This window comes from Eptatretus burgeri, chromosome 4 (genome assembly GCF_056783735.1).
Source record: "Eptatretus burgeri isolate ZD-2024b chromosome 4, Ebu_testis_v1, whole genome shotgun sequence".
NCBI classification, from domain to species: Eukaryota; Metazoa; Chordata; class Myxini; order Myxiniformes; family Myxinidae; genus Eptatretus; species Eptatretus burgeri.
Window position 1 is genome coordinate 13,867,732 of NC_140964.1, and position 20,314 is coordinate 13,888,045.

The window sequence follows — 20,314 nt, forward strand, 5'->3', positions numbered from 1 at the left end:
CCGTCAAGAGTGTGTATATAAAAGTCTCTGTATGTTGTTTAAATCAAGAGTGTGTGTATAAAGTGTCTATATTTGTTTCAATCAGAGTGTGTGTGTATAAAGTGTCTGTATTTGTTTAAATCAAAGAGTGTGTGTATAAAGTGTCTCTATTTGTTGAAATCAAGTAGTGTTGTATATAGTGTCTATATTTGTTTTAAATCAAGAGTGTGGGTATAAAGTGTCTATATTTGTTTTCAATCAAGAGTGTGTGTATATAGTGTCTATATTTGTTTAACTTTCTAAGTGAGTGTTTGTTTTAAGTGTCTATATTTGTTTACCTCACGAGTGTTTTTATAAAGTATCTCTATTTGTTTTCCACAAGAATTTGTGCAAAGTATCTATATTTGTTTACCTCATAAGTTTTGGAAGAAAGCGCCTATATTTGTTTACCTCCTAAGTGTTTTTATAAAGTGCCTATATTTGTTTACCCTCATTTGTGTTTGTATAAAGTGTTTTACCTTTGTTTACCTCTAATAGTTTGTTTTTTCAGGAGTCACGAGTGTTTTGTTTCACTCAAGAGTATCTCTATTTGTTTTCCTCACGTTTGAATTTGTGCAAAAGTGTCTATATTTGTTTACCTCATAAGTTTTTGGAGAAAGCGCCTATATTTGTTTACCTCATAAGTGTTTTATAAAGTGCCTATATTTGTTTACCTCATTTGTGTTTTGTATAAAGTGCCTGTTGTTTTACCTAAGAGTGTGTGTATATTTGTCGAGCATTTTTTTGTTTCCTCCAATATGTGTTTGTATAGTGTCTATATTTGTTCACGTAAAGAAGTTTGCTCTCAATTGTCTAGTGTGTGTATTTGTAGTTCCTCATATGTGTTTTGTACCTCTGTGTCTATAGTGTTTTGTTTAAATCAAGAGTGTGTATTTGTGTACCTCATATAGTGTCAATATTTGTTTAACTAAAGTATCTATATTTGGTTTATTCACGAGTGTCTGTGTAAAGTATCGATGTTTACCTCACGCAGTGTTTTTATAAAAGTATCTATATTTGGTTTCCTCAGTATTTGTGTAAGTATCGATATTTGTTTACCTCTAAAAGTGTTTGTATAAAAAGTGCCTATATTTATTTACCTCAAGAGTGTGTGTGTGTATAACTTGTCTATATTTCTTTTATTCAGAGTGTATGTTAAAGGAGCCTATATTTGTTTAACTCAAGAGTGTTTCTATAATGTGTCTATATTTGGATAACTCAAGAGATCTGTATAAATTGTATAAATTGTCTGTATTTGTTTCACTCACTCAGAGTGTGTGTTTAAAGTGTCTATATTTGTTTACCTCAGAGTGTGTGTATAAAGTGTCCTATATTTGTTTTTAAGCATGAGAGAGATTCGTATAAACTGTCAATATTTGTTTATCTCATGAGTGTATGTATAAACTGTCTATATTTGTTTAACTCAGAGTGTATGTACAAATGTACAAATTGTATAAGATTTGTTGAACGCTCGATTTGTTGAGCATTTCAGTTTGTGTCTAAACTGTATGTGTTTGTATCACTCAAGAGTGTGTGTTAAATATGTGTTTATTTGTTTAACTCAAGAGTGTGTGTTTAAAAGTGTCTATATTTGTTCACCTCAAGAGTGTGTGTTTCAAGTGTCTTTATTTGTTTAACTCAAGAGGGTTTGTATAAACTGTCTATACTTGTTCCTCTTGTTAAACTGAAGAGGGTTTTGTATAAACTGTCTATATTTGTTCACCTCATGAATGTGTGTATAAACTCTCTTTACTTGTTTCACGCATGAAAGGGAGGGTTTGTGCATTTCAACTGTCTATATTTGTTTACCTCATGAATGTGTGTATAAACTGTCTCGTGTGGGTATCTTGTGTCGATTTGTCCCACATTTCCGCAGGGCGCTCAAGGTCCGACAACAACCCCCTTCTGGTAAAACTACCAAAATCACGAATCACTGTACACCTTCACTCTTTCATTCCTCAATTTTCCCACCTTTGGAATAAACCTCCTCACTCTATTCATTCAATCTTCCCTCCAGACCCCAAAACAGCTGTTCATCACCACTCTTAACTCATCCCCCATTCAAATCCTCGATCTTTTCTTCCCCGATAATCCACCCAAACCCAACCCCATTCAAATTCCCTGCTTTCCTTCCTGAAAGTCCTGCAATGTCTATCTTCTATTCTCCATGTTTCCCATCCCATCCCACAGATCCCTCTCCCTTCCAGAGATCTCCTAATGTCTCTGTTCCCGACTGTTTGTCATTCCCTCCCTCCATCTTATCTCATGCCCCTGTTGCTTGTTGTTGGGAGACTCACACGAGCCTCGACAGGGTATACCAAAAAATGAAATAAACTCACGCCGCGGCACACAACGCAACACAACACAACACACACTCCTCTCATCCTTCATCCTCAGGTCACCGTCTGAGCTTGGAGGTCGTGCAACTGACTCATGACATTCATTGATGGTGGCGCTGTTGACGGACGGGTGACGAAGGGTACTTGGGGAAGGATGTGTCATCTAATCTCATGTCATGTCATGTCATATCATGTCATCTCTCCTCACCTCTCCTCCCCTCTCCTCTCATTTCACCGTCAGAGAGACGAATGGTGCACAACTGACTCCTGGTGTTCTGCAGGTGGCGGTGGCAGCGAGTGGCGTTCACGGACCCATGACATGAAAGAAGGGTTCTTGTGGAGGAAGCACATCTCCTTGCTTCTCTTGTCAGGTCACCGTCTTCTCTTCTCTTCTCTCTTCTCCTCTCTTCTGTTCTCTCTTCTCTCCTCTCTTCTCTTCTCTCCTCTACCTGACACCCTCGCCCCTCTCGTCTCTTCTCTCTTCACCGTCAAAGAGACGGATGGCCTCAACTGACTCCTGTTATTGCTGACGGTGGCGGTGTTGAGGGACCGGGGAAAAACGGTACTTGTGAAGAAGGACCTGTCCACTAGTGACAGCAGTGATATTGACGGACCGGTCACGAATCACGAAGGGTCCTTGGAAAAGCCCTCTCTTGTCTGCCATCTGTGCTGTGTTCTGTGCTGTCTCACCTCCATCCGTCCGCTCACGCTGCGACTGCGCTTCGTGCGACGAGATGCAACCGGGACACCCGTCCCAAGCCACTTGTCATGCCAACATCAGCCCCACCGCAAACGGCCGAGACCGACAACCGCAGCAGCCTAAAACCGGTGCTCGCCGGTCGAGCCTCTGCAGTCAGGCTGCTCAGAAGGAGTAAAAAAGCAAACGAAAAAACGCAGCAGCCACGACGAGAGTACACTCGCGCGAAGCACACAGCACCCTAGAGACAGTCCCGAGTGCCGGCACCCACGTCCGCATCGCCCTCGGAGGCAAGCGCCTTTCGCGCTTCATGATGCCTGGTGCACCGTTCCACCGTGTATCAGCTCGGACGAAACATTAGCTCGAAGGATGACTTTCAATAGATCGCAGCGACGAAGCTGCTCTGCTATACCACGACACCCCGAGCCGTAACCAGGTCGTTTACGAGTCATTCGGCGCATGGCGCCCCACACCGTCGTGCTGTGCGAGCGGCGCTCGAAGGGTCGCGCTGCAAGATTCATCGGGCGACCCTCGAAACCGATGCCGTGCGAGACCGCGCCGGAAGCCGCCCTCCGAAATTCAACGGAGGGACCGCCGGCTCAAGGTCGTATGCTGTCCCGGCCGAAGCCCGCGCAACAAGTATCGCCGTGCCCAAGGGGGATTCTGACTTGAGGCGTTCAGCCATAATCCTCAGATGGTAGCTCGGCGCTGGCTGCTCAGCCAGACGCACGCGCCAAGTGTCTGAACCCGCGGTTCCTCTCGTACTGAGCGGGGTTGCTGTCCCGGCGACAAAAGCATCAGTGAATGAAACTAACCTGTCTCACGACGGTCTAAACCCAGCTCACGTTCCCTGTGTAGTGGGTTTACAATCCAACGCTTGGCGAATTCTGTGTATCGCAACTGTCGATGTGGGTATCTTGTGTCCGATTTGTCCCCACCACGCACATTCCATAGGAAAAACTCAGAATCCGACATCGACATATGGATCTGGTTTTGTGAAAACTGTGATGGGCTGTGATGATGCAGTATTTTGCAGCGGGCGTCAACTATGGACAACATTGCTTGGCCAGCAAAAGCCATGTTGGTGGCACCTCGTGATGAAACTTTTCTGATTCACCTCTTGCTTAAAAACCAAAAGCGTTCAAAAGGATCGCGAGGCCACGCTGATTCACGGTCTGTATTGTGCATGCTGCCCTGCAGAAAATCAATGGTGTTTTTTTGAAGGCGTGGCTGCGCTGCTGATGTGTCAGCGCTATGCATTAGTTCGATATCCATATGCCAATGCCGCGATCCGGCAAACTTTCGCCCTTCTGCTCTACGGGAGGTTTCCGTCCTCCCAAAGGTGAATGTTGCCTGGTGGACTGGGCTGCGTTACCCCAGGTTTGACACTCCCCATGGAACCTGTCCCCAGGCCCGATTCCCGCAGACCTTGTCCCCGGGCGGGTCGCCCGCGATCGCCGGCTCTTGCCTGAGCGCGTGCGACGCGCACGAGGCAGCGCGAAGGCGCGCCGCGCCGACCCTTGCCCTTCGCACGCAGAAACGCGGGACCTCCCCCGACCAGGGGGGCCCGCACTCCTCCATCTCACCGGGTTGAAGTAAAGAGTAAAGGAACGGTAAGAGTAGTGTAGTGGTTCACCGGCGGCGGCCGCGTCGTCGCGACAACGCGCGCCCTGCGCCCCTCACGGGGTCGGACCACACTGCCGAGCGAGTCCGGCGGGCCTCCCACTTATTCTACGCCTCTCCAAGTCCCTTCACAGAATCGGGCTGAGAGTCCAAGCTCAACAGGGTCTTCTTTCCCCGCTGATTCTGCCAAGCCCGTTCCCTTGGCTGTGGTTTCGCTGGATAGTAGACAGGGACAGTGGGAATCTCGTTAATCCATTCATGCGCGTCACTAATTAGATGACGAGGCATTTGGCTACCTTAAGAGAGTCATAGTTACTCCCGCCGTTTACCCGCGCTTGGTTGAATTTCTTCACTTTGACATTCAGAGCACTGGGCAGAAATCACATCGCGTCCACACTCGATCGCCGGCCATCGCGATGCTCTGTTTTAATTAAACAGTCGGAATCCCTTGTCCCGCACCGGTTTCTCAGGCGACTGTCGGTCGCCGGCGAGGAAGCGTGCGCACGCACCCGAGCCTCGCACCATCGCACCTTTGCCCAACGACCGAACCTCGGGGAGGCACTCGGAGAAGAAGGGGACGCCGGGGACGCGGCGGGTCAGCGGGCAGACCGCGCACACGCGCCCGCAGCCGGAGCGCTCACGGGGAGGCAACGCGGCTCCACGTTCGCCAACAAGTCCCTCACGCTCCGAGACCGACCGCCGGGCCGATCCGGCCCAAGACGCCCGAGCCGCCGCGCGCCCCGCGAGGGGGCACGGAGCCCCGCCGGCGCACGGCGGCGGAGATCGTCGCGCGCACCGACACACAACCGCGCCCCGGGACGGCGACGAGACTGCCGGCGAAGCGTCTCGCCCGCCCCACCGCCGAGACGCTCCCCACTCCCCGCGGCCGCACGTTTGACCCCCCGACGGGACGCGCGGACGAGCGAGCGCCGTGGCCCGAGCTCCCGCCGCGAATCCCCCCGACACCCCCACGAAGGAGGGGGGGAGAGCGCGACGGAAACGCGACACGCAAAACGCGGGTCGCCGCGCGCCACGCGGAGGCGCTCGACGCCGGTGAGAAAAGAACGCGCCCGTGCGAGGGCGGGGCGGGACGGCCGCGACCGGCACCCCACGCACACACCTCCCGGACGGCGGCGGCGAACGCGCGGCCGAACGCACCGCCCACGCCGGCGGTAGAAGCCCGACCGCCACGCCGCGTGACGCCCGGCGGACCGGACGACGGGCCGGGAGGCCCCCGCGGCCCCGGGAAACGGAGGCTCGCCCGACCGCGAGCGCGTTCCCGTACACCGCTTCCGCCGCCCGGCTCGACCGACCCAGCCCTCAGAGCCAATCCTTGTCCCGAAGTTACGGATCTGGCTTGCCCGACTTTCCACCTTACCCACATTGTTCCATCGCACCAGAGGCTGTTCACGCTTGGAGACCTGCTGCGGATATGGGTACGGCAGAGGCGAGATTCAGTCATCGCACCCGGATTTTCAAGGGCGGCGAGGGGGCCCGCCGGAGCGCCCGCAGGAGCCGCGACGCTCTGCAGGCGCGGGCCCCTATCTCGAGGTAAAACCCATTCCCGGGGCGCCCGTCCCTTCACGTAGAAAAGAAAAACTCTTCCCGGCACCCCCGCCGCTGCGTCTCCAGGCGCGCTTTTGCGTTACCGCAACGTTGGGCGGCCGCGACGAGCACAAAGTGCAAGCACGCGAACCATCCCCGACCTTTCTCCCGCACTCTTGGGTTCGGGGGATCTGAGCCCCGATTCCCTTTCGCTCCGCACCGGGGCGGATAGGGAGCCCATCGCCAACATCGTCCGCAAGGCCTTAGCGCCCCGTCACTTAGGACCGACTCACCCATGCTCCAAAGCGCTGTTCACATGGAGACACTTCTCCACCTCGGCCTTCAAAGTCTCTCGTTTGAATATTTGCTACTACCACCAAGATCTGCACCCGCGGCTCCACCGGGCCCCCGCCCAAGGCTTCAGCGCCACCGCGGCGGCCCTCCTACTCGTCGCGGCGTAGCGCACGGACCACACTTCGTGGTGCGCGCCGCGCGAAGGCGACCGCGCCCAAGCGCGAAGGAACGGTACATCGCCGGCGACCGGCCGGAGCTATGCTGGGCCCCGACGCTCGAGCGCCGGCTCCATTTTCAGGGCTGGCAGATTGGATTCGGCAGGTGAGTCGTTACACACTCCCCTTAGCGGATTCCGACTTCCATGGCCACCGCCCTGCACAGTCTCGACCAACCAACACCTTTTGCCAGGGCTCCGATGAGCGTTCGCGTTCGGCGCCTTAACCCGGCGTTCGGTTCATCCCGCAGCGCCAGTTCTGCTGCCAAAACAAAGTGGCCCACTGGGCAGCTGCGCATTCTTCGCCCACGCGCCACCACGCGCACGGCGCGCGACGCGCGCGCCCGGCTCCGAAAGCCTGCGAGCCGGGCGTCTTACCCATTCAAGAGGATTTGAGAATAGGTTGAAAGCCGTTTCGGCCCCAATGCCTCTCGGTCAGTCGCTTTTACCGGATAAAACTGCGCATCCAGCGAGAGCTCCAGCTATTGTCTGAGGAAACTTCGGGAGGGAACCAGCTACTAGATGGTTTCGATTGAAGGGTCTTTCGCCCCTACGCCCGGGTCGTACGATCGATTTGCACGTCAGAATTTCGCTGAAAGAAGGGAGCCTCCCACCAGGAGTTTCCCACTGGCTTCGCCCCTGCCCGGGCGTAGCTCACCATCTTTCGGGTACCAACAAAGTACGCTGTGGCTCCGTCCCGCCCCTCCGCCGCGCACGCGCGGACGGAGAGCGCAGGAACGCGCCGGCGGTGCGCCTCACGCCCCTGCCGGCGCAGCGAGGATCCCCGCCCGACGGTGTCGCGCCCGCCAGCGACCGAGGAGGCCCTCACCGCTTGCCGGCGGTTCGAATGCCGAAAGCCGGCGCAGAGGCGAGACAGCGAGAGGGTGCCCACCGAGAGAGGAGGCACGAAGCCACGGACCCGAGGAGCACCGCGCTCGCTTTCCAGCACCCGCGCACCATGCGACCGACCCGGCCGCCGAGCGGACGGGACGCCGTACTAACCCGAGCCGCGCGCGCCACCGCACACTTTCATTGCGCCTCCGGGGGTTTCTTTCGAGCCCTTCGACTCGCGCACGTGGTAGACTCCTTGGTCCGATAAAAAAAAAATGTTTCAAGGAACAGGTCGGGTGGGATTCCGACCCTCGCCGCAGACCCCCGAGCGCCGGGGACCGCACCGCCAACGCGCGACACGACACGCACGAGGAAAACGCGCGCGCGGCCAGGGAAACCCGCACGAGGGAGAGGACCGGGCCGGAGGACCGGGCCCCCCCCCGAAGAGGGGCCCCCCCGACCGACGCACGAAGCCCTCGGCGCGCCGGCCACGCGGACGCGGAACGACGGCCCGGCCTGCCGGAGCGCTTTACGGCACCGCCGGCGCCGCACCGCATGGTCGACGTACGCACTGAGAACAGTTCGCCGCTCCAGGTCGACGGAGCGGCGGCGGGCGGCGGAAGGCGCCCCGAGGGGGCCGCACGGAGCGGACGGCGGCCGCTTCGCATGAAGGCTCCCTACCACGCTCGCACGCGGCGCGGCGCTGATCAGACTTTCTTTCCGTCCAGTTTCCTCGGGTCCCGGGGCGAGCGAACGCTCTCGCCAGGCCCCCGCGACGAGGCGCGGCCCGGTGCCTCCCCCGACGACGACGCGAAGAGGGCGCCGACGCGGAGAGAACACGGTCGCAGGCCCCGCTCACGCAGCGCCTCGACAAATCACGCAAAGCTCTCGGTCGAAAAACCCAGGCGCTCCTGGCCGCCTCCGGAACCCGGTCGCGGCGCACCGCACGCGGAGAAAATGCACCGGGCGGCAGGACCCCGGAAGAGGTCGCGCCGAGGGGGCGAGGCCCGCCCACACGTTGACCGGGATCGGTCGAAGCGCACCTGGGGGGACCCACGAGGGGACCGGTCGACCGCGACGGCGCATCCGGGCGGCGGGACGGGTACCGCGACACCCACGGCGGGGCGACCGATTTGCGCCACGGCCCCGACTCCTCCCGGGCTGGACCGCGCGGATCCCACCCGTTTACCTCGCAACGGTTTCACGAACTCTTGAACTCTCTCTTCAGAGTTCTTTTCCTTTCCCTCCCACCGGTACTTGTCGGCTATCGGCCTCCGTGCACGTATTTAGCCTTGGATGGAGTTTACCACCCACTTTAGGCTGCATTCCCAGCAACCCCGACTCCAAAGACCACGACCCCGGCACGCAATCCAGGGAGCCATCGCACCGGCCTGCCACCGTCCATGGAGGAGGCCCCGGTCGAAGGACTTGGACCCCCGAGCGATGCAGGGAGGTGCACGGACTCCTGTACGCCACAGCTCCACACCGCCGTAGTGCGGGGCGAGGATTCGACGCTGAGCTTTTCCCTGTTCACTCGCCGTTACTGAGGGAATCCTCGTTGGTTTCTTTTCTTTTCTCCGCTTGGTAATATGCTTAAGTGGCGAGGGTGAGTCACGTCTGATCTGGGGTCGCATGGCTGTCCCAGTGCTCCCGGAGAGGCACGCCGCCGCGAGCGACGCGCTCTCCGTGTCTGGCCACCGGTCCCCGTACGCAACTCACACGGGAGACGCGGAGACAGATGCGGCTCTCTGCGCTGCTCTCTCTTTCTCTCTGCGATGCGCGGTGGTCGCCACACCGACATGGAGCCGTGCACGCACGCGCGGCGAGTCGAGGGGGAAGTCGAAGTCGATGTCGAAGGCACAGGAACGAGTCGAAATCGAGGGGTCGGCGGTCGGGCTTGAGCTCACGCTCACTCGAGGGCCACCGACGACCGCACCGCGCCACGGCCACGGCAGCGGCGGGACCAAGCAGCAGGCAAGCAAGCGGTGCACACATTTCGAAGAGCCGCGACCGTCGAGCGGCCTCGAACTCCCATTCGCGAGACACACGCAAAGCGCGTGAGCGCAGCGGCGCGTGGCAGAGGGCCGGCCCACAGAAGCGCCGAAAGCGCGAAGGAAGAGCAGGACACCCGTGCTCCGGATCGATGGTCCCGCGGCGACCCTCAGACAGGCGTGGCCCCGGGTGTGTAGACCGGGGCACTGTGTGCGTTCAACGTATCGATGATCAGTGTATCCTGCAATTCACACCAGTTCTCGCGGTTGGCTGCGTTTTCATGTGCGCACGAGCCGGTGATCCACCATGTGAGTCGTTCCAGAAACAGATAGCTTCATTAAACACCGACGGCGAAGCTGCGCCGCGCGCCTGCGTCATCTTCCGTCAGTGGGACCATAAACCTTCGCTGCAACCTTGGCCTACCTTCGCCTTCCCTCGACGAGCAGATAGGTCCCGACGGGCGCATCACCTCGACCGCGGTGCGGCGAGAAAGAAAGGCCTCGCCGCCGCGCGACGCTGCGCCCAGCGCAGGCGACGACAGCCGCTCTCCCGACACCGCGGCGAAGCCACATCCACGGAAAAAGCATCGTCGCGCGACGCCTTGCCCATCGTACGGCGTCAGCACAATCGCGTCTTCCCGCACCCTCGACGGTCTCGACCGAGGGTGCACTCCGTGCTCTCGCGTTGACCATCGACCTGTCGACCATGCCATGCCATGCCGTTATGCCATGCAGATCCGATAATGATCCTTCCGCAGGTTCACCTACGGAAACCTTGTTACGACTTTTACTTCCTCTAGACAGTCAAGTTCGCTCATCTTTTCATGGCGCACCGCTTCACGAGCACGACGGCTGCGAAGCGACAACGAGTGCCACGGACGGCCCGTTGCAGGGGCTGATCCGGGGATCTCACCAAAGCACCGTCCGATCGGTGAGTAGCGACGGGCGGTGTGTACAAAAGAGGGAGCAGGGACTTAATCAGCGCCGAGCTGAGTGACTCGCGCTTGCACTGGGAATTCCTCGGTTCGTGCAGGACACTGTCCAGCCTCAAGCCCCAGTCCCCATCACGGACGGGGCTCAGCGGATTTACCCGAGGCCTGTCGGCGAAGGGCAAGGTACACGCTGGCCCGTCCAGTGTAGCGCGGCGTCTTACGGCCCCGGACATCGAAGGGCATCACAGACCCTGTTATTCTGCTCCATGTCTCTGGCACGGCTTGCAGCCGCTGGTCCTCTGCAAGTTAGTCCGCCGGCCGACCACCGGGGTCGCCGCGAACTAGTTGGCGTGTCGGAGTCTCGCTCGTTGTCGGAATCAACCAGGCGGATCGCATCCACCAACTAAGAAGCCGGCCCATGCACCACCACCCACACAGAATCGTGAAAGAGCTCTCAGTCTGTCAATCCTTCTCAAGTGTCCGGCCCAGGTGAGCTTTCCGTGTTGAGTCAAATTGAGCCGCAGGCTCCACTCACTGGTGGGTGCCCTTCCGTCAATTCCTTTAAGTTTCAGCTTTGCAACCATACCTCCCCGGAACCCAGAAAGCTCCTGGTTTCCCTCATGGCTGCCGGACGGGTCATGGCCACCATTCGACGCCGCCCAGATGCGCCGGTGAAGCATCTAGTTTACCGTCGAAACTAAGGGCGGTATCTGATCGCCTTCGAGCCTCCGACCTTCGTTCTTGATTAAGAGAGGAAAACATTCCTTGGCAAATGCTTTTTTTCGCTTTTACGATCCGTGCTTGCGCCGGTCCCAGAATTTCACCCCTCTCTCGCTGGCGCGAGTACTTGGGCTGCCCCCCGGCAGTCCCTCTCAATCATGACCTCACGTCCCGCCAAAAACCAACAAAATAGGACAGGAGGCCCTATTCCATTCATTCCCAGCTGCGGTGTACAGAGGCTCTACACGACCGCTCCTGAGCACTCCAGAATTTCCTCAAGATGGCTCTGCGCTTCACACCGGCCCGCAACAGGACACTCATCCCAGAGCGTCCGCAGAGGCTCCGACAGATCTCGCCCGCCGGGGACGGGCGTGGAGGACAAGGGAAAGCGCCGGCTGCCTCACGCTTGCACCGTCCCCCCGCGATGCCCCGGCGACGATTTCCAAATACGAGCTTTTAACTGCAACAGCGTTATTACGCTGTTGGAGCTGGAGAATTACCAGCGGCTGCTGGCACCAGACTTGCCCTCAGCAATGTGGATCCTCGCACATGGGTTTAAGGTGCACCGGTACCAGTACTGATAGCAGCGCCATCGACCGAGGCCTGCATCGATAAGCCACCGTCACTACACTCACCGTGTCGGGAGTGGGTAATTTGCCGCGCCTGCTGCCCCTTCCTTGGATGTGGTAGCCGTTCTGCTCAGGCTCCCTCTCCGGAATCGAGACCCTGATTCCCCGTCACCCGTAGCCACCATGGCAGGCGCGAAAGCCTGCCATCCCGAGATGATAGGGCAGACATTCGAATGAAACGTTACGCGGCGGCGCTTGGGAGGGCTGAGCGTCTGCCATGGTTTATCCAGAAGTCACCATCCCGTGGGGACGGGCCCACGCCCGGAGCCCCGAACCCTCCCGAAGGAAGGGCCCCCCGAAGAGGACCTCACCCCACGAAGGGAAAGAGGAAGGGAAGGTGGGCGAGGCACCGCGCGTCGGTTTTGGTGCTTGATAAATGCTGTGCGGCCTCCCCACGGCGATCAGGGAACCTTCACCCGTGGGGACCGGCGCTCGTTTGCATGTATGATAGCTCTCTGGGAAATTGCCCACAGTTATCCGAGTAACTTCCGGCGCTCCAAAGGGACCATAACTGATTTAATGAGCCATGTCGCATGAGTCTCAACGGGTCTCCGCTTCCGTTCCCAGCACCGCCTTAGACATGCATGGCTTAGTCTTTGAGACAACGCATATGCGGCTGGCAGGATCAACCAGAGGAGCGGCGTGAGGAGCCGCCGTAAAGACCACGGCACGCCCCGACCGTCTAACGCGCCCGCGTGGCCGCGTCGCATCCATACTGCACGTGCCGGGCCGGGGAGCACCGGGAGGAGCCGCAGCGACCACGCGCCCGCGTGCCGAACCCCGCCACCTTTGTTGCACCGTTGCACCGTTGTGTCGCAATGGCCCATTGTGCCATGCCGACTCGTTTCCCTCTCGCTCGCACGACATCGCTCCCGAGGCTCGTCTGCCTCGTCCCTCTTGTCCCGCACTTGGACTTCGTACTTCGTCCTTCGTATCGCCCGGCGACAACCTCACGCCACGAACAACGTTCAACGTTCGTTCCGTGCCGTACACGCATCTCTCGCGCGCCTCTCGATCGCTGCACCGGTCAGAGGAAGAGAGTCACCGCTCCGACGGCGCGTTAACGGCAGCAGAACGTCGACGACCAGCCGAAAACCCATGTCGCAACCGCAACCTCACACACCGGCGCGCTCGGCGGAAGGAAAGCGGTCAGACAGAGTCAGACCCGAGTGCCGGGAGGCGCCGATTCGGAACAAGAAAACAGTCCGACGGCGCACCGGCGCCGGCCGGGCCGAAGACACCACCGGGTCCGACCCGGGGCAGCACGCCCGGCCGCAAGTGGGCGGAGACCGTCGCGGCCACCTCGCTAGGCTCACGTCCATCATACGTGGCGACGCGCTCACCCAAATCCACGGTGAGCGACCAAAGAGCTCGTCGCCCAAAAAAAACACGCAACTGCATACGTCGGCCACCCGAGGAACGAGCGGACACGGACAGGAGACCGTCGAACCTCCAACCTCCGGGCGACCGCTTACTTTCACGTGACCCTTGGTTCGTTACACTCGCCGGCGAAGGCCCCGTGACACGGACGGGGATCCGACCGTCGGCCGAGTGCACGACCGCCGGTAAAACTGCTCGGACACGTCGGGGCAAGGAATGTCGTGAAAGCGGCGCGGAGCCACTCGGCACACAAGCTCGCTCACGACGAAAAGGACCGTGACAGCAGCTGCCCCATACACGGAGAAGACCCGACCGACAAATAGCAACGGAGGGACTCCGGACGAAGAGCAGCAGCGACATCGCCAGGTGAATCGCGTCGACGACGAACAAACGCTCGCCGACCCCGAACTCCCAACGGGTACGTTCGAGGACCGTGACAACCCGCACGGTGGCGAACCTCGTCACAAGACGTGGTGACCGAAACGCAAACGCCATCGAAACCTGCGTGCGCGCACGCATCCGCCCAAGCATGCGACGGACGCTCCGAAGAGCAAGATCATGGCCCATGGGACCCATGATGGGAAAGAAAACGAAGCCAACGAAGCCACCCGTGTACGGCACTTTCCCTCTTTCTCGTGGGTGCGGCTTTCGCAGATATCGAAGATATCGCAGATATCGCAGATATCCAACGCTTCACAAATCACACATCGCATCACGCCGCCGTTTTCCTTCGCTCAACGAGCTGTTGCACCACTCAAGCATGCACGTCCACACTCGTGCGTCTTGCATCTCCCTCACTAATGTGCACACGACGGACGATCGTGGTTGGCGTCATCGTGGTGAACAGATTAAGCGGTTGCGCGAACGTCACACAGTATCGAGAGCGTGACGGTCGAGTGTTTGAAAATATTTCAACACTTGGAAAACTTGGATGAAAACTTAACACCTTTTGAACACTGCAAACCGATTTGGCAACACACACACACACACACACACACACACACACACACACACACACACACACACACACACACACACACACACACACACACACACACACTTTCACACTTACACCCTAATGCTAACCTTAACAGCCCCAACAATAACCCGAATAGACCATGTGGAGGTACTCGCTATTACCTTCAGAAAATGATTTTCGTTGTGCAGATCACCAATCTGGATGAAATTTAGCATACTTCAATAATTTTAGACACTGAGTCCAAATCCACTTGTTTCCACGTCGAGGATGTGACACATTTTGTCATTTTTGGCAATTAAAGATACACCGAACATTAAAGCACGATTTCGACACAGAAATGAAGAATCAAGGATAGACTGATATGTACGTCAAAGAAAATTCTTGTGAGGTCTTAAAATGATAAAATATGTTTATACAGAGCCATATTCACTGTTATTAAAGATGTTTATAATCAAAGGTCGTAAACCGAAGCAGTTACATATTTTTACCGGCCGAAAACGTCTGGAACGACCAGACAGGCCTTCGAGTTGACCAAGGCAACTTTTTGCTTAAAAGGCAGCCACACTGGCTATTAAAGGTAGTTACATTGACAATTAAAGACAGTTACAGCGCCTATTAAAGAGAGTTACATTGGCTATTACGGATTAAATCAAAGACAAAGACACTGCGCGACTCAGCCTGATGAAAAGTAGAACCGCCACAAGAAGATTACTGTTTTAGAACTCCAGTATTTATTCCTCTGAAGCGGTTGCTGAACTTGGCTCTTAACTGATGCTATTACAAAACTCAAGTCCACTATTACATGCTAACCGATCTGAATACTACTGTGTAGTAGATTACCACAGCAAAAGCAGTGTGACACCCGCATTCACAGTTCGTCGTCGGAAACATCGTCAGTTCTGCTTTCATCATCCATAAGTTCCATTTCTGTACGGGTCTGTTCATCGTTGACGCAGTTTTGACACCCACAGCACTCTGCGCAGGACACTCCTTTTGACCGGCAAGAACACTGGTTGGTCTCACATTTCGTCTTCTTGCAATTACATTTCGTCGCCTCTAACAGTTCCTTCTGCGCTGATGGTTTGTTCAGCCAGTGAACAATCAGTGCTCCTTTGCGTTCCATCCATCCGTGAAATGTTGGAGAAGGGGCTTCGAAAAACCTCTCCATCACGCGGTGGTGGATCGCATACTGATAGTTCACTCTTTTGCAATGCAGCATCAGAGCGACGCTTGAAGGCGGCAACTTCTGTTCTCCCAGCGACTGGCTGCAGAATAGCTTGTAGCGAGCCTCATCCACACTCTTCATGGTTGGCTGATTGTACATGGCGCAGACGAATTGTTCCAGGTCGTGAATGATATTCTGATGTAGCGTGAATTCTCGACCAATGCTGCCGAAACAGGTGATGAGATGGGGACCCTTCATCATAGAGTCGAATGGCCTTGTTTTGCCCTTCCCATGGAATGCACTGGTGGTATCACTTCCTGTGAAATTGTGCAAACCTATCAACGCATCGCAGAAAGAACTTTCCAGGGCATTACTCAGCTTCCGAATGTCAACGACGGTAATGTCCTTGGGACTTCCTGTGACCAGATGGAAATTTCGCGCCCGAATCGACTTCGAGTGAGCCAATGCCCACACAAACACATCGGTGTCGAAACTCTCGATGCGCACTGACTCTCCATTCTGTGCCTCGTGAGCGCCAGTAGGAGGAGCTTCGTGTCAGCTTCCTCATGGTCACATTCAAGTTCAGGTACTGACGACACAGTCAGGACACCATTCGACGCCTTGATTTTCTCACATTTGCTGGCATGACTGACGTACGACAACATGTCACCCAGTTTTGATGGAGACATGTTTCTCGTCCACGATTCGACGAAGAACTCTATCGACGCCTCCTTGTTGGCGCCGCTCAGGAGATAATTGGCCAACTGTTTTGGAAGGGCTCGATCACGTCTGTAGATGGTTCGTACCTGAAGATCGCCCTCCCCTGCCCGCTTGTCTGACGTGCTCCAGGCACTTGATGCTGATACTTGGGTAAGTATCAAACACCATGTCCAGTCTCGAAGCTTGGTTATGTCGTGCTTTGGCCACTACGATGTTTGTCACCATCTCTTCCAGTTTGCCGAAAGTGTTATGCAGTGAACCAGCCTTTATCGCCTGAATAACGGCCATTCCATCCACAATTGTTGCACCTTGGATCGGCCGAGCGTCCACACCGCAATCGGGCCACAGTTTCATTATATGGTTGTGGAGTTTGGCTTTGTCCGTCTTAGCGATCGAAACATCACCGGATGCCAGCGGGGAAAGATATGTTCGCCAGTGGGTATGCGAACAGATCGTGGAGTGTTGCATTGCTTTTCTCGCCAATCGACAGCAGTCGTGTGAAAAGACGACGTTCATTTGCAATTTCAACCTTCGGCGTCTGCTGGTGGGGAGTCGCCGACTTTCCTCATGCCTTCAAGAAAGTTGCCAATTTGGCCTTCGAATTCAGACTGAAGGATGGGACCTCACCCGAGAGAAGCCGATCACGCATGAATTGCACGACAGCATTCTCTCCCTTGACATACGCGTTCATCAAGTCCGCGGAAGTGGCTGGCGGTGCGATGACATCTGAACTAATATTGACGAGTTCAAGGTGAGCGCCGGAGAAAGGGTTAATCATTTGAAGTACTGTGTCCATCACTTGTACCACCACTGCTTCGTTCTTCTTCGATCTCGACACATCCAAATCCTTTCTCGTTCGGGGCTCGTTGTGGATAGCCGCCATGGAATCACATTTCCTTGCGATTTCCGCACGTGCTGGTTGGGACAGGATCCACTTCTTCACAGCTGTGCTTTTCTGAGTGTAACCAATGATGCCTCCACTGGTCTTGCCATCCCTGTTTAAAGTCTGCTTTATGATCTGATCACACGCAACACTACTAAATCCATAACGAGTATGCCGTTGGGTACACTCAAGAGTGTGTTTAATGTGTCTATATTTGTTTAACTCAAGGGTGTGGGAATAAAGTGCCTATATTTGTTGAACGCAAAAGTGTGTGTATCATGTGTCTATATTTGTTTAATTCAAGAGTGTGTGTATAATGTGTCTATATTTGTTTATCTCATGAGTGTTTGTATAAAGTGTTTATATTTGTTGACCTCATCAGTGTTTGTTTGAAGTGTCTATATTTGATAAACTCAAGTAGGTGTGTGGAAAAAGTGTCCGCATTTGTTTCACTCAAGAGTGTGTGTTTAATATGTCAATATTTGTTTACCTCAAGAGTGTGTGTTAAAAGTGTCTATATTTGTTTACCTCAAGAGTGTGTGCATAAAGTGTTAATATTTGTTTACCTCAAGAGTGTGTGTATAAAGTGTCTATATTTGTTTTCCTCAAGAGTGTGTGCATAAAGTGTTAATATTTGTTTACCTCAAGAGTGTTTGTATAATGTGTCTCTATTTGTTTACGTCAAGAGTGTGTGTATAAAGTGTCAAAATTTCTTTAACTCAAGAGTGTTTGTAAAAATTGTCGATATTTGTTGACCTCATATGTGTTTGTATGAAGTGTGCATCTTTGTTGAACTCAAGAGTCTTTGTATAAATTGTCTATATTTGTTTTCCTCATATGTGTTTGCATTAAGTGTGTATATTTGTTGACCTCAAGAGTGTTTGTATAAAGCATCTATATTTGTTTATCTCACGAGTGTTTGTATAAAGTGTCGAAATTTGTTTACCTCATAAGTGTTTGTCTGAAGTGTCTATATTTATAAATCTCGTGTGTGTGTGTGTGTGTGTGTGTGTGTGTGTGTGTGTGTGTGTGTGTGTGTGTGTGTGTGTGTGTGTGTGTGTGTGTGTGTGTGTGTGTGTGTGTGTGTGTGTGTGTGTGTGTATAAAGTGTCTGTATTTGCTTAACTCAAGACTGTGTGTATAATGTGTCTCTATTTGTTTACATCAAGAGTGTGTGCATAAAGTGTCGATATTTGTTTAACTCAAGAGTGTTTGTATAAGTTGTCTATATTTGTTTACCTCATAAGTGTTTGTATAAAGTGTTGAGATTTGTTTCACTCAAGAGTGTGTGTATTAAGTGTCTATATTTGTTGAACGCAAAAGTGTGTATTTCATGTGTCTATATTCCTTTATTCAAGAGTGTGTGTATAAAGTGTCTATATTTGTTTACCTCAAGAGTGTGTTTATAATGTGTCTATTTGTTTACGTCAAGAGTGTGTGTATAAAGTGTCTATATTTGTTTAACTCAAGAGTGTTTGTATAAAGTGTCTATATTTGTTGACCTCAAGAGTGTTTGTGTAAAGCGTCTATATTTGTTTATCTCAAGAGTGTTTGTATAAAGTGTCTATATTTGTTTACTTCAAGAGTGTGTGTATAAAGTGTCAAAATTTGTTTAACTCAAGAGTGTGTGTATAATGTGTCGAGATTTGTTTAACTCAAGAGTGTGTGTATAAAGTGTCTATATTTGTTTTACTCAAGAGTGTTTGTATAAAGTGTCTATATTTGTTTACTTCAAGAGTGTGTGTATAAAGTGTCAATATTTGTTTAACTCAAGAGTGTGTGTATAATGTGTCGAGATTTGTTTACGTCAAGAGTGTGTGCATAAAGTGTCGATATTTATTTAACTCAAGAGTGTTTGTATAAATTGTCTATATTTGTTTACCTCATAAGTGTTTGTATGAAGTGTCTATATTTGTTTAACACAAGAGTGTGTGTATAAAGTGTTGAGATTTGTTTCACTCAAGAGTGTGTGTATAAAGTGCCTATATTTGTTGAACGCAAAAGTGTGTGTATCATGTGTCTATATTTCTATAACTCAAGAGTGTGTGTATAATGTGTCTATATTTGTTTATCTCACGAGTGTTTGTATAAAGTGTTTATATTTGTTGACCTCATCAGTGTTTGTTTGAAGTGTCTATATTTGATAAACTCAAGTAGGTGTGTGGAAAAAGTGTCTGCATTTGTTTCACTCAAGAGTGTGTGTTTAATATGTCAATATTTGTTTACCTCAAGAGTGTGTGTTAAAAGTGTCTATATTTGTTTACCTCAAGAGTGTGTGCATAAAGTGTCTATATTTGTTTTCCTCAAGAGTGTGTGCATAAAGTGTTAATATTTGTTTTCCTCAAGAGTGTTTGTATAAAGTGTCTCTATTTGTTTACGTCAAGAGTGTGTGTATAAAGTGTCAAAATTTCTTTAACTCAAGAGTGTTTGTAAAAATTGTCGATATTTGTTGACCTCATATGTGTTTGTATGAAGTGTGCATCTTTGTTGAACTCAAGAGTCTTTGTATAAATTGTCTATATTTGTTTACCTCATATGTGTTTGCATGAAGTGTGCATCTTTGTTTAACTCAAGAGTGTTTGTATAAATTGTCTATATTTGTTCACCTCATATGTGTTTGCATTAAGTGTGTATATTTGTTGACCTCAAGAGTGTTTGTTTAAAGCATCTATATTTGTTTATCTCACGAGTGTTTGTATAAAGTGTCGAAATTTGTTTACCTCATAAGTGTTTGTCTGAAGTGTCTATATTTATAAATCTCAAGTGTGTGTGTGTGTGTGTGTGTGTGTGTGTGTGTGTGTGTGTGTGTGTGTGTGTGTGTGTGTGTGTGTGTGTGTGTGTGTGTGTGTGTGTATAAAGTGGCTGTATTTGCTTAACTCAAGACTGTGTGTATAATGTGTCTCTATTTGTTTACGTCAAGAGTGTGCGCATAAAGTGTCGATATTTGTTTAACTCAAGAGTGTTTGTATAAGTTGTCTATATTTGTTTACCTCATAAGTGTTTGTATGAAGTGTCTATATTTGTTTAACTCAAGAGTGTGTGTATAAAGTGTTGAGATTTGTTTCACTCAAGAGTGTGTGTATAAAGTGTCTATATTTGTTGAACGCAAAAGTGTGTGTTTCATGTGTCTATATTCCTTTAATTCAAGAGTGTTTGTATAAAGTGTCTATATTTGTTTCCCTCAAGAGTGTGTGTATAATGTGTCTCTATTTGTTTACGTCAAGAGTGTGTGTATAAAGTGTCTATATTTGTTGACCTCAAGAGTGTTTGTGTAAAGCGTCTATATTTGTTTATCTCAAGAGTGTTTGTATGAAGTGTCTATATTTGTTTACTTCAAGAGTGTTTATATAAAGTG

At 52.4% G+C, this 20,314-nt stretch overlaps 1 protein-coding gene and 3 pseudogenes across 1 annotated transcript in view; 1 reads left to right on the forward strand and 3 right to left on the reverse strand.

The window, feature by feature from the left end:
- Positions 1-20,314, forward strand: part of LOC147027501 (triple functional domain protein-like) — a gene marked incomplete at its 3' end in the record, with an annotated part of 489,834 nt that overhangs the window by 419,213 nt on the left and 50,307 nt on the right. The gene's annotated exons all lie outside the window — the stretch shown is intronic.
- LOC147027504 (28S ribosomal RNA) lies at positions 3,404-9,192 on the reverse strand (annotated as a pseudogene).
- Positions 9,717-9,868, reverse strand: LOC147027505 (5.8S ribosomal RNA; annotated as a pseudogene).
- LOC147027506 (18S ribosomal RNA) lies at positions 10,294-12,469 on the reverse strand (annotated as a pseudogene).